Source organism: Patagioenas fasciata, chromosome 6 (genome assembly GCF_037038585.1).
Source record: "Patagioenas fasciata isolate bPatFas1 chromosome 6, bPatFas1.hap1, whole genome shotgun sequence".
In the NCBI taxonomy this organism is placed as follows: domain Eukaryota; kingdom Metazoa; phylum Chordata; class Aves; order Columbiformes; family Columbidae; genus Patagioenas; species Patagioenas fasciata.
Genome location: NC_092525.1, coordinates 25,740,387 through 25,756,642, shown reverse-complemented (window position 1 = coordinate 25,756,642; position 16,256 = coordinate 25,740,387). Strand labels below are relative to the sequence as shown.

General features: G+C 39.8%; 1 protein-coding gene and 1 long non-coding RNA gene across 6 annotated transcripts in view; one reads left to right on the top strand and one right to left on the bottom strand.

Moving 5' to 3' along the window:
• Positions 1-16,256, bottom strand: part of CRB1 (crumbs cell polarity complex component 1) — a 105,728-nt gene that overhangs the window by 76,037 nt on the left and 13,435 nt on the right. Inside the window, exon 1 of one of the 5 annotated variants that reach the window (XM_071810291.1) lies at positions 6,225-6,329. The exons of the other annotated variants lie outside the window; for them this stretch is intronic. The gene's annotated coding sequence lies outside the window, so the exon portion shown is untranslated. Of the gene's footprint in view, positions 1-6,224; positions 6,330-16,256 lie in introns of those variants that run through there. 5 annotated transcript variants of the gene reach the window in all.
• LOC139828294 (uncharacterized) overlaps positions 6,340-16,256 on the top strand; it is a 32,977-nt gene continuing 23,060 nt past the window's right edge. Inside the window, exons 1-3 of the long non-coding RNA XR_011739749.1 lie at positions 6,340-6,534; positions 9,583-9,700; positions 14,050-14,228. This is a non-coding gene — a long non-coding RNA (uncharacterized lncRNA). The remainder of the gene's footprint in view (positions 6,535-9,582; positions 9,701-14,049; positions 14,229-16,256) is intronic.

Sequence of the window (16,256 nt, the reverse complement as noted above, 5' to 3'; positions counted from 1 at the left end):
CGGTGGAAACAGTGTTAATCATCAACACACATCCTACAGGTTTGGGAAATTTGTTACATTTAATCGGACACAAGGCTGTGGACGTGGAGCCAAAGGGGTGATTGCAAATGGGCTGTTTTCTCTAGTCTTGTTTGGAAATATGAAGCATATGTGTCTTCTATGGCAGTTATTTGAAAATAAATGGCAGAACAGCATATATTTGCGCAAACAGGGTGTTCTGGATGAGCTGAACCCAGAGAAATTCAGACACATCTACCACCAGTCTCTAATTTCTTCCTGGTTCTTGGAACTGACATTCAGAAGAGTGGACACAATAGGGAAGGAGATGGGGCACTGAAAGAGAAGCAGCATGTTGAGATGATTATCAATAACTGGGGCTAAACCAATGCTGGGGCTGGTCACCTGAGGATGACAAGAAACCACTGCGGATTGTCAGATAACACAAACTGGCTGATGACTGTGTGTTTTCATAATGTGTGTTTTAATACATAATATAATTTAAATTGTTGGGGGTTTGGGTGGGGTTTTGTTTTTTGTTTTCCTCCTAGGAAGGGGAATTGGAGCAAGAAAGCCTCAGAAGGCTTTACCAGCTTAGGAAAGATGGCTTATGTAGATATGACACTATGATAACAAATTAGGGGGTTGGAAAAGTTTTATGTGCCTTTATGTTACTGTGGTGCCTTTTGACTTGAGGTGTGCACAGGAGCAGCAATGTCTCTGACAATAGAAAGCATCAATCTGAATTAACTTTATGCTTATAAATGGGTACATTTACTGAGTCAAATACCTAATTAGTACTTGTTTGAACAAGTGGAATAGAGATCGATGTAGTAACATTGATAGTAACAGTGACATTGTAATTTAAAACAAACTAACAGTGGTTTTAAGGATTACACAGAAATAGTTTCTTGGTTGTTTCTTTTGGGGTGTTGCATGTATGAGTAAAACACGATAAATGTTTTTGTTTGATCTATTTTTAGCTGTTGTCATGCTCATATCTACCAGAGATGCAGAAGAGGAACATCTGGAAAAGGTATGGTCTTTTTTTCATAAGGATTATCTTTATCTAATGCAGGCTAAACCAGACCAGATTAAGAAACCAAGTTAATTCTTGATTAGCAGGAGTACAACTGGAGCTTTACCTCCTGTTCTTTGAAGAAAAACAGGACAAAAATAGTATTTCTGATTTAGTCTGTCTTTAAAATGACCATCCCTAAACCTGTTAACGTTCATTTAGTTTTGCACTGGGAGCAGATATTTCATTCTAATGGGGTGTCAGTTGTATTTCCCCAGCTCACAGCTCTCACTGAATGCAAAAGTCAAGAAACTGGCCACGATGTACTGACTTGATCCACAGTAAGCAGTATCATGGACCTTTCCCCTCCTCAATACACCCTCATGTATGTTCTGATGTCCTAGTTTACATAATGTTGTATATTACCCATATATTTAGTTTCTTTTCTTTAGCCTGGACAATGAAGACCTTACTGCAATCTATTAATTATGGTTAAAATGAGCAAAACTGCATTCCTTAGGAACTTCTGCATCCCACAGTTTTCTTGGGATTGCACAACTTTAAAGAGACTTCTTTTCAGTCTGTCTACCAACTTAAAATTCATTAAAAGTGCGTATTTGAAGAAAAATTGCAAATTTGAAGAAATTGACTATGATTAATTTACAATGTTATCTATTATAAGGTGTAAACTACAAGAGGTGAGGTCAGTCATTCAAGTGCTTCTTACATAGGACCACTGTGGCACAAGAAGCAATTTAGTTAATTAATACTGCTTTTCCAGATATAATTTGCATGCAGCAACTCAATTTGTTGTAATAACTGTGCGTGAGAGAAACTGAAGCATTTCCCAGCCTGCAGTTTTGATGGCAACAAACCAGCTCTGCTTAAAAAACTTCGTAGCTCTCTGAGGCAGTAGTAGTGGATGGAAAATGAGAGAAGAGGAAAGCAAGCCCTAAAAGCATAGTCCATAGTCAAGGCAACCAACTTGTCTCCAAGGTGACACCACAATGGGAAAAACATGAAACAGAAAACCTTTCTTGGATTTTTTAAACTGTTATCTTAATTTCAACTCCTCTGGCTTTTACAAAACAAATTTCTTATGTAGAAATTGCCAACATACAATTCAATATAAAAAATAATCCCTAGAGGATGCTTTTGTCCGATTTGTACTACAAATTTACAGCGAAGCAATAAAGTTCTTAGTGTTTTATCTAAATTCTAATACGCCGTGTCATGGTTTTTATTATTTGTATAGATCTTGAGGATCACAAGAGTTCTGAAGGTCTTAGCAAAGTTGTAATCACTGTTGAGCTTTAGCTTACTTGTGATTTAAAGGTTAGGACCAAGAGTTCTTGTTAGAGTGCTATATTTTGCCCCAGCAGCAAAACTGCATCTCAAAAAGCTGACTGCCAAAGGGTATGCAATTATCCTACTGTGGTTATCAAATGGTATGTAGTTCACCAAGACATTCCCATGATTTTTTTTGAGAAAAGTCATGTCCATAAATGGTATGAGTGCTTCAGAAAAATCCCTGGATCCTGGACTGCTAGGTAGAGCACCATTTTCCACCTATTTGAGACAAGTTATTTATATTGTTTCCCTTCCCGCACCATGGAAACTCAGTTTCCCTGCTGCTCTGGAGCCATGTGAAAGGATGGATTTGAGAACCTATTAAGAGCTATGTGGAAATGAGAGAGGAAAGTGGAAGCTGGAGTCCCCCATGCTCTGTGATGTGATGTGGCAGAGTATGGCGGTGTCAGATGCAAAGGCTGGCTCAGCTTGAGCTCATGGTTGAAGAATATTCTCCACTACATTTGCAAAAAGAGGGTGGAAATGTTTCAGTGTTTGGAGGGGGGCTTGATTTTTTCTTTTTATAAGGTTGCAGAGGAAGAACCTGAAAAGGCCTCATGTTCTAACTCAGATATGCAGAGGGGTCATTTTTGTTCTTAAGCAATTAAGGTCACTTCAGCAGTGACTTGTTCTGACAGTCTTAAAATTTGTATATAACATTATAAAAATGGAAACAAAATGCCGATCACTTTGGATTTACATTGAGTGACACTTGAGGTAATCGTCAGTCTCTTTATAAACACTGGTACATTAATCTAATTACGAGCGGAATTAGTGCCAAACATTTTACCCCATGGTTAAATCCTTTTGAGGAAGATGAGATGTTTGGCAGCAAAGTTCTTTGCAGTAAAGCTTGCCATCTACTGGCAGTTCCTCAGTACTACCAGAAACAGGTCAATACCTCCATCTTAAAAGAGTCGGTGCAAACTATTAAGAAATGCAGAGAAAGAGACAGTTTTTTTCCTTTTGGATAAGCTTACTTCATTAAAGTGTTGCTGTTGGTGTATGAATAATTGAGCTTATATAACTAATCAGCACTAAATATGCATTGTTTTGCACTGGTGAAGACTTCTTACTGATCAGAAACCACTGAAATGACACAAAACAATTTGGGTGTTGGAAGTGCATGACAATGAGCACAGGAGGGCAAAATTAGATTAGTGGGCAAGTTAACATAAACAGGGCAGGAGTTTTGAAAGGGCCAAAGCAATGTGGCCCAGCTCTTCTGATTCCTGATGAGGAAACTAATGTTCCTCAGAAAAAATTTTGTAGAGATCATCTTTATATCTTTCCTGACAATTTAGTTGGCTTTTCTGATTGTTTGAATCAGAAAGCTAGACAGCTCATGTGTGCTTTTCAAATATTCTGTTCTCTTAAGTTGATAAAATCAAAAGTAAAGTAAAATAGTGATCCCCAATTCAGAGAATCTGATTAACCATTTCAGCCATTCAAAGTCCACAAAGAAAACCTAGCAAACTGTGTTGGGCTGCTTTTGCTAGAAATGTCTTTCAGCAAAGACTTATTCTTTCCAGACACAACTCTCCCTACAAGTTAGTGAAATATCATAATCAGCAGCAGAATTTAAAATCAAATTTCAATCACTGTTAATTGCAATTTTATGAACTGGAGTTCAATTGTCTTCAGCTCATGCCTGCACTCTGCTAATCACCTCATCATGCCTGAAGGCTGCTTGTAATTCCTGATACTGTTCTTCAAATATGCCACCTTTCCCTGAAGGCGGACTCTGAGCTTCACAGGAGCTCTCAACTCGAACAGCTTTAGCATCTTTTACATATGCTGCGGAGATTTTGTGACCTTCTTAAGAGAGACAGTCTATTTCCTAGGAAAAAAAATCTATGTGAAGTTAATGAACTTCTTCAAACCTATACAGTCATCAACATTGATGAGCTTACTGTGATTTGAGGAGGGCTTATTTCTTTTTTTTTTTTTTATTAACTCACATGTTTGAATTAAAACTAGAAAGCTACATTAGCTAATGCAGATAAAGCAGTTCACAGCAAAATCTGGCTTTTTATTAACTTTTACATTTTGGAAAGAAACACATAGCAAAAACCCATATGCTGGTCTATGACCTGAGAAATTAAACTTGAAAAATACTCTTAAGGGAAAATGATAAATTTACAATAGGAAAAAAAATGCTATTAAAAACCCCCCTGTGTGTTAAGTGAGGGGGTTTTGTTGTTTTTAATGTGCTAAAATAGCTTATAGAATTGCCATCTTGGTTGTGGTCAGGCTCTAGAAAGATAAAATTTCATTGGGGTAAATGAAGCAACCATTGCGTCTCTTAGTGTTATTACTTCAGTCTGTCTTCTGTTGACTCAACAACAGCATGTGGCATTTCTCCACAACTGAAGGCTTACCTTATGATCAAATATGCTCACTACAGAAGTCTTGAAATAATATGATGGTAGCCAGAGTTTAGATAGACCAGCATCTGCAGTTAGAAATGAGAACCTTCAATACTTGTGTCCGTTTCTTGTTTAAAACTTGCCCATGGGATTTTAAAAGAAGTGTGTAAATCTGTGTCACTAAAATATCAAACTCTGTGACTTTAGCAAGATCTTGAAATAATTAGCATTTAACTAGAAATATTAAAATATTGGCCAAGGCATTTAGTGCTGCATTGAAGAGTACTTGGTTTGGGTATAACTTGGCTTATCTCAGGTTATCTGTGTGCACCATGACGAAGAAAATACAGTTCATTGCTATGACAAAAACTTCCTTGCAAAGACAGCCTTAGAAAGTTGTGGGTGTGAATACATATTCAATCTTGAAGTATCTTGAAGAACTGGAGAAGAGATGAGCACAGCTGCACAATCAACAGTGACAGAGATTGGGATCAGATACCTTCACCATGGACTGAAAGGCAGAGATGCTGTTCGTGGATCAGCATTTGGCAGACAGGGAAGAAAAGGACACGAAACTGTGCCATTCTGGATAAAACAGAGCAAGATAAGGGGCTAGCTGAGCCCCCAAAATAGTTTTTTCATTCAGATTCTCTGTGAATAGACCATTTCAGTTTTCTCACACAGTTCTGATTTCCGGACTAAAGTCTCAAACTTTCTAAATGTTGTACTAACACTATTTTCCCCCTTCCCTGCCCATGTCCCAAAACAGTTATCTACCATCCTAATTATTTAATGTAAGGAGCAGCCTGTGGTTAACCATGGTGTCATTTCTCCTTTGCAAGGTTCACCTGGGATGGAAGCGGCAGCCTCAGGACCTGACCTGCTCTATCCACAGCTGGAATTATATCTGTCTGCTATGTGAAAAAAGTATACCTTGGGAAGGTAGGAACAAACTTTTGCCAAACAAGCAAGCACTTGCCATTGTGTCTACAAATATCGTGGTAAAAAAGGGTTAATCCTGAATCTTTAACTTCAATTGTGTGTCCAAAACATCCTAACATGTTGTTATAGAAACCACTTTCAGGCTTTAAATCTTGAATCACAATTATTACCATAGTAACAACCACTACGAAGGCTGAAAAGAAAAAAGGGGGTTACACAAATATTCCGTTTCTATCAAAAAAAAAGCCAGTTTGGTTTTCAAGCACATTTGTATCAGCAAAAACAAGGAAAGTAAATTAACAACTTATTTTCTGAAGCATATATTAGTATCATATATTAGCTTAAGAGTAACAACTTAAAATTTTAAGATGCTGTTCAGGAAACACTTTAAAGTTATCTGTGATTCAAATCACAGAACTGGTTATTAAATCAGTGTCTCAATTTCACTATTTTCCAAACATTTCTGCAAACTCACACTAATTCGGTGCTGCTCCCCAAGAATGAAGACCGTTACTATTGTCTGGCTTTTTCCTTCACAATCTTTTTACCTTTGTGCCGTCCCAGAGCTCCTCGCCCTACGAGCACTTTGGCGGCAGCAGCCCGTACAGCCGCACTGACGGATGGTGCTGAACACAGTGACCTGACAGGCTTTCCTACAGAGCAGCCGTGCAGTGACTGTTCTGTCACACTACAGTGAGGTGTGCAAGCTCAGGGGCGCTCGCTTGGTGTGCACACACACACGGCTGCTTTCCTGCTAGTGCAGGAGTGCTGGAGAAAAGGGGGAAACGAGTGCAGCTCATTAGCTTGGGAGTTGTGCTGTCAGCAGTGGACAAATAAACCAAACAGCTCAAAAGCGAGGTAAATGCTTTTTTCTCATAGTCCCCCCTTCAATTCTATCCTTTGCTTCAATGCAGGAAATACTTTTTGGCTCTCACTCTATTTTGTATCCTACACTAGTGTCTGTGCTAGGAACAGGAGGAGAATCAGACCAGAAGCTCAACAGGGCTCTTGCAGATTGAATTTGGAGGATTTTCAGTTCAATTTGCCATCATGACATGGTGCCACTAGCAATGCAAACGGAGTGGTTTCTAATGTGAATAAAAGAGTTAATCCATTACTTCTTTACATTTAGCACTACAGCACTGCAGTTTAAGTTGATAGAGCATAGTGATTATTGTGCTTTTACTATGCACAGATGTTTTTGTCTATATAAGATGCAGGACAGTGGCTGATCAGGCCCAGAAGGAAGGTGATATCCATTACAGTAAATGATGCAGACACTGATATAGAAACTGAACTGATTTCTGCTGTGCAAGGTACTGTATACACTCTATCTGAATATGACTTTCCTCTTTCTTAGTTTCACAATATTTCTCCAAATTCGTATCTTCTAAGTCTGCAGAAGAGTAAAGACATGAGTGTAATAGGGTGTTCCTTCTCCCTTTAGAAGTGATGAAATTTCTTCTTAGTTGAATTCACACAGCAGAATTTATTCCTAATGCTACAGAAAAGGATTCCTTCACACAGGGACATGGGAGATAAACAGGCACATGAGCAGCAACCACGATACGTGGTGCTGGGAACCTGGGGGCCAGCTTCAAGTTTGCCTTTTTATCAGCAGTTCAAAGGCAAAGAACATGGAAAATTTATTGTGCTTAAAATCTGAAACAATTTTATTTAGGTAATAAACTTGATTGCGTATTGGAAAAATTTCGTGATTCTGCAGGTTAAATGTCTTTTTCCCAAGAATTCAATCAATACCTTTCCTCTAGGGCTTCACTAAAGCTGGGGACATCCTCACCATATAACTCAGGACACAGAGCTGTGTGTGTAAAGATCTCTCCTCTGAGATGAAAGGTTTGTCAAAAATAGAAATATAGAAAACCTAAGTGGTTTAGTTAGGGGTATGAATTATGCCTTATACTTTAAAAGGTTTCTCAGCATGCCTAGATTAACTTGTTTGGATGGATGGATGTGTAATGCTTTTGTGAAAGGTGTGGCTCCTGCCTTGCTCCCGAGAGGTACAAAGATGGCAGTATCAAACCTTTTAAATTAATGGAAGCATAATCTGGGATTTCCAAACCTGATATGTGAACCCAGTGAGGGGTGCAAGGGCTGTTGGGGAAGTGGAAAAATGAAAGCCATGCTTGCAGATGGAAAGATGCCACATGTAATCACAGCTGTGCTTAGGAGGAAGGCTAAAATGTGCACCTTGGAAGCAGATACATAGCAAAATAATGAGGCAAATGGTGCCAGAGGCAAAACGGATTGCAGAAAGACCAAAGCATGCTCTCACTTCTTCTCTGCATCAATGGGGGGATTTTCAGGAACACAGAGGGAGTAACACAGTGTAAAACTGTCAGTTTGTGAGTTTTGGTGAAATCCAGTTGCTCCTGGTTCTCTCTGAATTCCAAATAGTGGAAAAATAGGGAGCAAAGGAGCTGTTGTCTCTCAAAGAGGCCACATCTCACTTTGAGAGACATAAGGTCTCACAGCTTCTCTGGAGTCTGGAAAGAGTTTGTGGCACTTCGGGTTTGTGTAAGACAGAGGCTCCCACTGAGCTCCTGGCTACCACTGAATCAGCCTCAGCAATTTGCTGGGGCTGTGGCTGAGCTGGGGGATGCTGCCTCTCACACAGACCAGCTACTGCTGACTTGCAGCACTGAGATTTCGTTTGGGTTACAACATGGAAGCAGCTGTGCTATCACTGCACCCAGCTACTACCACAAGAAAGAAAAAGCAGTCAGAAATGTCACCAATTGCTGATGAATCTTTGATGTACTGAGCCTGGGGTAGAGGGGCTAAAAATTCGAGTACAAAATTGACTTCAGGTCCAAATTCTGTGTGCATGTGGTGTTTGCTTTTGAAAGCCATTAGGAGGCATCCTCTTCGGTCTCCATTGAAGGTTCTGCCCTCCATTTCATTTCTCCTTTTCTTAATGTAAAAACAGTATGCAGCAGTGATTCTGACATACAGTAGCATGTAAAGATGCTGCGAGTTTATAGCATAGTCTCAAATATCTATAACACTGACCCAGGTGTGGTTTCTTTCTGTGAGTCAAAATTGGATAAGCTTAAAGCCCTGATTGCTAGAAATGCATCAGATCAACCTGTAACATGGAGTACAAATTTATCTACTGGTGAGAGATATTTTCACCTCTGCTTTGCTTGTCACAGATTTCAGAAACTTAGATTTTCCCTCTGTAAATCATGCTTAAATTTTGGCTTCAAGAAAATATGTATGTGCATATTGGTAAAATTTACTACGCTAGTAAATCATATGGGAAACATTATTGTCAGGTGCATCACACAGGTTCACAGCCAGGTTTTGATGACTCTCAATTCAACATAGCCTCCAAAAGCACTTGTTTTTATAGCATCAGGATAATAAGAAGATCCCATCAAGGCATATTATATCAGGTTCACCATATCCCTTCTGCACAGCCAAACCTCTAGGAACAAAATGCACATTCAGAAAATGGTGGGTTTTAACATACTAAACCAGGGGTAAAAACCATGACAAAACACAGACCGGTTTAAATAGATCTATTCCTTTTCCCAGCTGGCTTACTATGCTCTGCTTTGAAGTCTGTGAAGAAATGAATGTTTTAAAGTCTCTGGGTGCGAAGCTGTGTACTGCTGTGTGCAGATGTTGAAAATGCGTCCAGTAGGTTCTCAGTAACACAGCCAAGAACTAAATGTTGCTGAAGCCAACAAAATGCAGCAGAACAGCATGATCAGCTCCAACTTAAGACTAGTATCACACTGACATTCATAGCTACTGGAGTGCACACTGGCCCTCCAGGCTTGCTGAATGCGTAGTCCTTTTCTCACATAATTTAATTTACATACTATGTAACAGTACTCTCACATAAAAATCATAATTCTGCTTCTCTTGTCTCCCCAGACTCTAAAAAAGTAATCGACCCTGTGGCAGATCAGCATTACATTGCTGGAAATACAGTGCACTGTAATTTGGATGCCTCAGGAATCAGAAGAGAGCTTCAGTGTGGCTACGATGCACAGTGAGTACAGAGAAAGCAAAGTCTTTCTTTTCCAGCATGAACTTTGTAGAGGAGTTCACGTTCCAGCCCTTCCTGTTTTTTACTAAATTCTTCTCAACAGAAACCACCTACAATTAGCTCTGCATGAGCTCATTACCAATTGGGCTTTAGAGACTGCTTAGGAAATGTCACAGCTCCTGTATTTTGGGACAGACTGGAGTCTAATGGGGGAAATGGTGCAACCAGAGGTGCCGTCTGCTCTCCTCCTGACTCCTGTGCTGAGAGCTGCTATCAGCGGGGCCAGGGTCATAGTGCTGAGACTGGTGAAGAACAATGATGTGATCATCTGCACAAGTTGCCCTCGCTGACCTCATCCAGTTAAAAATCAGTTATAGGCCCAATAGAAGGATGCTATCACATGAACTTTCACAGAAGGCTCGTGTCATGTAACAGTGAAGCTCTGATGTGGTCATTGCTCTGACACAACGTCTGCAGTAGCTTTCCTGACCTGCAAACAGTCTGTATTGTAGCATCCTAAAAAATCTACTGACTTGGAACAGAGGATTTGTTTCATGGTTTTCCAATATTTTATTTCCAGAATAAGCTCAGAAGCAGATTCTAATAAGATTCTAAGCTACATTATATGAAATTACTAGTTTTAGTCCACAGATCATCATGGTTTCCTCTCCCCTGATTTCACAAGCTATTTGCTGATTAATGTCAAAACTCTATGGCCACCCCAACACACTATATAACCTACAGAGATGTTGTTCCACCAGCTTCACCTTTCCCTGAGAGTCACAACTCTCTCCTTGTCCATACTACAGTCCTAGACAGGACTGGCCAAGCCCTCACTTGATGACACCCCAGAATTTGATTGCACCTGATAGCAACAGAGTATAATCAAGTGAAAGAATGGAAGATAAATAAAAGCCAAGAGAATAGCAGCTGCAGGTCATGTCTTCTCTGTCAAATGAAAACTTGCACTGAACTGATTTTGCAGGACAACAGAAACTATTTCTGTGAGAGAAAGCATATTTGGAGGTTGCTAGGAAAGTAAGAATTCTTACTCTACTGGTATCTACAAAGCAAGCCCTCAGCTTGACATTTACTGTTCTGTTCAGGTAAGGAGCTGGCTCTATCACGTGGCTATTTATGCTGCTGATTTGGCTGCCTTTCACTTTGCAGCAGAACACAATGACCAGTCTGTGTAGTGGTGCTCACAGCAAAGTGCACTGAGCTCATGACACTGCCAGGCCAGACAGTGCTGGTAGAACTCTTGCTCTCATCTCTTGCTTTCATCAGCCCTGGCATATTCCTATGTTGTAGCACTCGTCTGGTTGGCTGAGTCACTTGATGGCTTTCTCAGAGTGTTCGAGGCAGTCTGTGTCAGAGTAGTCCAGATGCTCTACTGAGGTGACGATTTTCCTTCCTTTCTTCCTACATAACAATAACAGGAAAAGCAAACAAACACAAACAACAATAACAACAAACACAAAACAAAAACAACCACAAAACAAACAAAAAACCAAACCTACCGCACCTTTGAACATTAATTTATTCCCAAACCCTTTTTATGCCTGATGTTTGGAAACTTTTAACAAATACTAATTCAGTAATGTGATACATGATCTGCAGAAGTGCCAGATCATTTAGCAGTATAGCCATAGCCAAAGTTGTTTCAAATGCAGCTTATACCTCTATAACGCTAAAATCTCTGTTCTGACTCAAAGTATCAGGAGCCAGTGGGTGTGTGTCCTTTAGGGAGGAGGGACTGACCTAAAGGAAGAGCAAGAGCAGGTATTGAAAAGCCACTGTATAACTAGGGATGCCTTTCTCTTGAAATCTTTGTATGATGCTTCATTGTAGAAGAGCAAAACCGGAATATTCACCAGTGTCTGGGTATGTCCAGGAACCTTCCTTGGGGAACACACTAAGTAATAAGCCTCTCATATTAGAGGAATATCACTAAAAGCCAAATTGTTTCTATAAGCCCAATGTGGTGGTGTGCTTTAGAATAAAACCACCTGCCACTAGGGCATTAAATATCTGCTAGAAATGAGGAGGCATCCAGCAAATCTTCATTGAAATTACAGCAGTAGGATTTTTGCCAGTAAAATGATACAAAATTTAAAACCATTAATAAATAAATACTATCCAGCAGCAATCAGTGTAGTGATGACATTTTTGGAGGCTTTTTATTTTTTCCCTGTTAATATTCTCCTTTATTTCCTCTGCTTATTTCACAAAAGAGGCAGATCTGGCTCCTTATTTTTCCAGTTCTCTCTTTTCTGCCTTAGATTATTTTTTTCCACACATTCTCCTTTTCCTTCCTGTAAGGCCTGACCCAAAGCAGGCTTGGATTTACAGGGCACCAATGGGAAGTTGCAGCAACTTTGTGTGGCTGGTGAGTGAGCCTGCAGCAACTGCATCCCCAGGACACAAGGTCACCTGTGGCACCAGCTCTGCAGGGTGATACAGCTGCCTCCAGAGCTGTGTTGAAATGACCCAAAGGACAATAAAGCTGCTCTGGTCTGCTGTTCCCCTAAAGATAAGCTTTATCAATGCCTGTTGCACTGGTAGCGGAGCTTTTTGTCACACAAATCTGCTCTTAAGACACATGGAGAGCTCGAGATGGTGGTGGGGATCTTGGCATCCACTTCGCTAGTGGCTCAGGAGGGGCAGATAAGATTAGCAAGCAGGAGGAGAAAACTAAAGCCTCCACAGCTTGAGGTCGAGAAGCTTGCTCTGTCTAAAAAAACTTTGATGCCATAAGATTATGAAAAAAACAGAAAGAATATCCTATTTTGGGAGAAGAAAAAAAATATTTCTCAGTCCAGACTTACCAGTACAGAGTATATTATAGGGCAGCATTCAGACCCTGCTTTTCATTAAATTATGCTATATGAATAAATGAGATCTGTGTAATAATATAGGTCTGGCCAGGGAAAAATTAAGTAAGATTTGATGACAATAACAAATACATGATAAATATCTAGTGGCTCTCTTGCTGGGGGCATTTTTTGCAAAGCACTCTATGACAGGGCTTGCTTTATGATCCCAAAGGGCATCATAAAACATACTGTGCTGAGAGACTGCAGAACAGATTGGGAAGTAATTCTCAATACTTAATAACTGGGGATTCTCAAAAGCTGTTTTCTCTTAGCATCGCATTTCCTTTGATCGTTGGGGTTATTAATTATAGATAGCCTTGAACAGAACAAGGTGCTGTTACCGTACTCCTCAAACAGTGTCTCAATTAAAAGGAACAAAATATTTTACTTAATTAAAGGTTCGGCTGTGGTGTCTTTTCAAGATGCTGTGGTATTGATTTGACCATGGCAGCCTACGGTAACAAATATTATCCATTAATAATCAAAGGAGCTTGTAAGCATAACAGTGTAGGAAAGAAGTGCCAAAATGTTTGTCATTCGGCTTGTCAGGGCCATTGCAGTATGATCATCTATCATTGCATTTAGGCTACAGATTATAGTCTATAGTTCAAAAGTGGTTGCATTTATGTGGAGACCTCTCCTTTGTGCCATTTTTCTTAACTGGATCCAGGCCATGCTCCATCAAGCGATTTCAGGCACATGTATTTAAAGCTTAATTTTCTCTCTGGGTAACTGAAAGCATATTGTTTCTGCTAATAATTCTTTAGGCTAATTTTGCCTCTGTTCTGTTTTTGTCTTACCTGTGCTTTAGTCATAATTATTGAACATATGAAATTAGCCACAAAATTAACTAAATGAGCATCAGTTCATGTATGGGCATGCTCAGTTTACTCTTAGCATTATGTGCTCATTATTAGATACGTTGATTCATTCTTGTCATCAACAAATTGCATTCGTTGATGGAGAGGGGATTATTTCTGTAAGTTCTGATGCTGCAAGCAGCTTTTACTAATATTTTCTTTACCCTGCAATCTTAAATATACATGACAGAAATACATGCAGGAATTCCTGTATTTTCCATGTAGTACATTCATGGATTACATCTGAGAAAGCAGAAAGTTTAGTTCCCCAGCAATGTGAGTCATATTCCTGGTGGGGTGGATCTGCAGAGCCATGTGCAGGTCTATCAGCAGATTATAAATTAGCACCTCCAGCCCCTTGCTCCTCCTTGGCTCCTTAGGGAGCTAGTAAGGGTGGATGGGGCATGACTAAGGTTTTTTATAGATCTGGAGCCACAGTCTGTGCCATTTGGGTGTCTGTTGCTAGGCTTGCCCTATAGTTTTGGGGATGCTGGTGAAGAGCCTATGTTCTATGAGGGGTGATTAAGTGCTTGGCTCTGCTGTCTCTGAGAAAGGCAAGGGGCTCTGCAGCAACTGGAAGAAGCTTCAGACTGTCTTACTTCCCTAATTTACTTAGGGAGATGAAAGCCAGCTGCAGTAATGGAGCAAGAGGGGGATAACCATGCCTCTTCTGGAGAACTAGCGCTTCTTGCATCTGCATGGAATGCTACACATCACCTACAGAGCAACACAGTCTGCCCTGCTGATGAGTTCCTTTCTGCTTTGCAATGAATGCACTTTCGTTACGCTCTTCAGGTAAGATGTGAATTGTATGCATGCAAACATAATGTAAAGTAGTTTTTAAAGTGGTTTTTGTAGTACCAATGTATTCTTGTAAGTACCAAGAATTTGGATTAGTATCCAACCTGTATCTATGTTCTTTTCTGGAAGAACAAACAAACAAAAACCAAACAAAAAACCCCCACAAACCCACATGGTTCCTGATGATCAGTATTCCTACTCAAATCAGTAGTAGTTTTATCAAATAGTCACATTACAAAGCTTAACTTGTCAAGTACATGCATGGTCTTTAAGCACTTCATTGTGTCTCTACTATCTCAAAACAGTTAAGTTGCTTGGAAATTTACCCCAGCTAGAGGAACACTTAACTATTACTAAACTTACTCCACTTACCACAATAATCAACATTTGTTAGACTGATTGCTAGGGGATGATGCTCTCTTTCTAGGCTATTCTCTTTTGTCACGAACCAAGAAAACTAAGTTCTGTTTTATTATTAGCAAAGAGAAGTAATGTGTCAGCTAACCTGTAGTGATATTCTTTCTCCTCTGCCACCTTTCTTCCCTGTCTGCCCCCAAGAGGGATCCCAGTTTGAACAGCATGCTTAGGAGAAAATGTAGTTGGAGTGTTCCTGGAGTCAGCATTTCACAGGGATCCAGTATGCCCTGTTCCCCAGGAGGTGAGCTCAATTAGCCCTCGTAAAGGACCTGAACTCACAGCAATGAGAGGGGTTGTCACTTTAAAACATCTGAATTTCAGGTCCAGAATCTATAACTGTCAACTGATGGCTTTGAGATGGCTTTTGCCAGCCTCAGCTGAAGTTTATATAAAGCAGTTTTTATTAAAAACTATCTGGGAATATGATTTTCAAAAAGCAAGATCTGTTTTTCACTAGTCTGTAATTTTTCACAGTTCTGTAAGCAATTTTCATAACGCTTTTCCTTTTTCTTCTCCACATTGTCATGGCTGTTTGCTACAGTGATTGAGTTTTCTTAACTGTCAGAACAATGTAAAGACAATGTGAAGATGGTGTCAAGGCAAATATAGAGGGGTGATAGTGTGAAGGAGGGACAGAGAAAAAGGGCTGTCAGTACTCAGAGTGCTCCTTACAGAAAATACTTCACTGATAAAACCATTGTCACCCTGCACTGAGCAAGAGAGAGAGAATAAAGTGGAGATATTTAAGTTACTGCACTCTGAACATGTCTGGGTGACAACTTAGAGCTATTATAAAAGAGGATTTTTAAAAGTAATTTGCAAGGATGCCTTTCCCACAGTCTTGTCCCACATTATCTTCTAGACCATATTCTAGTCCCTAATAACCTATCAGTAAGGCACTAGTCTGATTAAAGCTTCTGACATTATTTTGTAACAATCACACTTCTGAGAAAGTTGAAGAACAGAGATTCAAAAGTCTGGGTTTTTTTCTATTTTGAAGCAGTATAACTCAGCATGAAAAAATATTCCATTGCCCACCTACAGGAAAGTGGAGTGTTTTCCATTTTAATACAATTCTAAGATGCTTTCTTGGGTGCCATGAGCCACATCCTCTGTTTACAGCACACTGTGATTGCAGCAACAGTCTAAAGCGTGATCTAATTGCATTTAGAGCTCAGCACTGCAAGGTGCTGAGTGTCCTGCTCCCATACACAGCCCTGCACTGTACCTTTTTTTTTTTTCTGGAACATCCTTGAAAAGGAGACCTCAGAAGGATGAATGAGGGACAGATGTACAGCTCGTATGGGGCTATACTCTAGCATCAAAGCTTTAGAGCAGTTTCCAGGATTTAATATTAAGCACTTGTTTTGCAGTGAGTCTGTGAATTTGCTCTTTGTACATGTGTACTGTGCTTTCCTTCTCAGTCTTAGAGGTAGTGAGAATTATGTGTTTTCTTGCTGTTTCTGAACATCAGGATAACCACATATCAGAGAGTTTAGATGGACATTAGTCAATATCATTGCAATTATTGTAAAATAAAACCTCCTATGTTAGTGACTCCTAAATGACTTTATAAATCCCACTGAAAAGGAGATATCATAAACT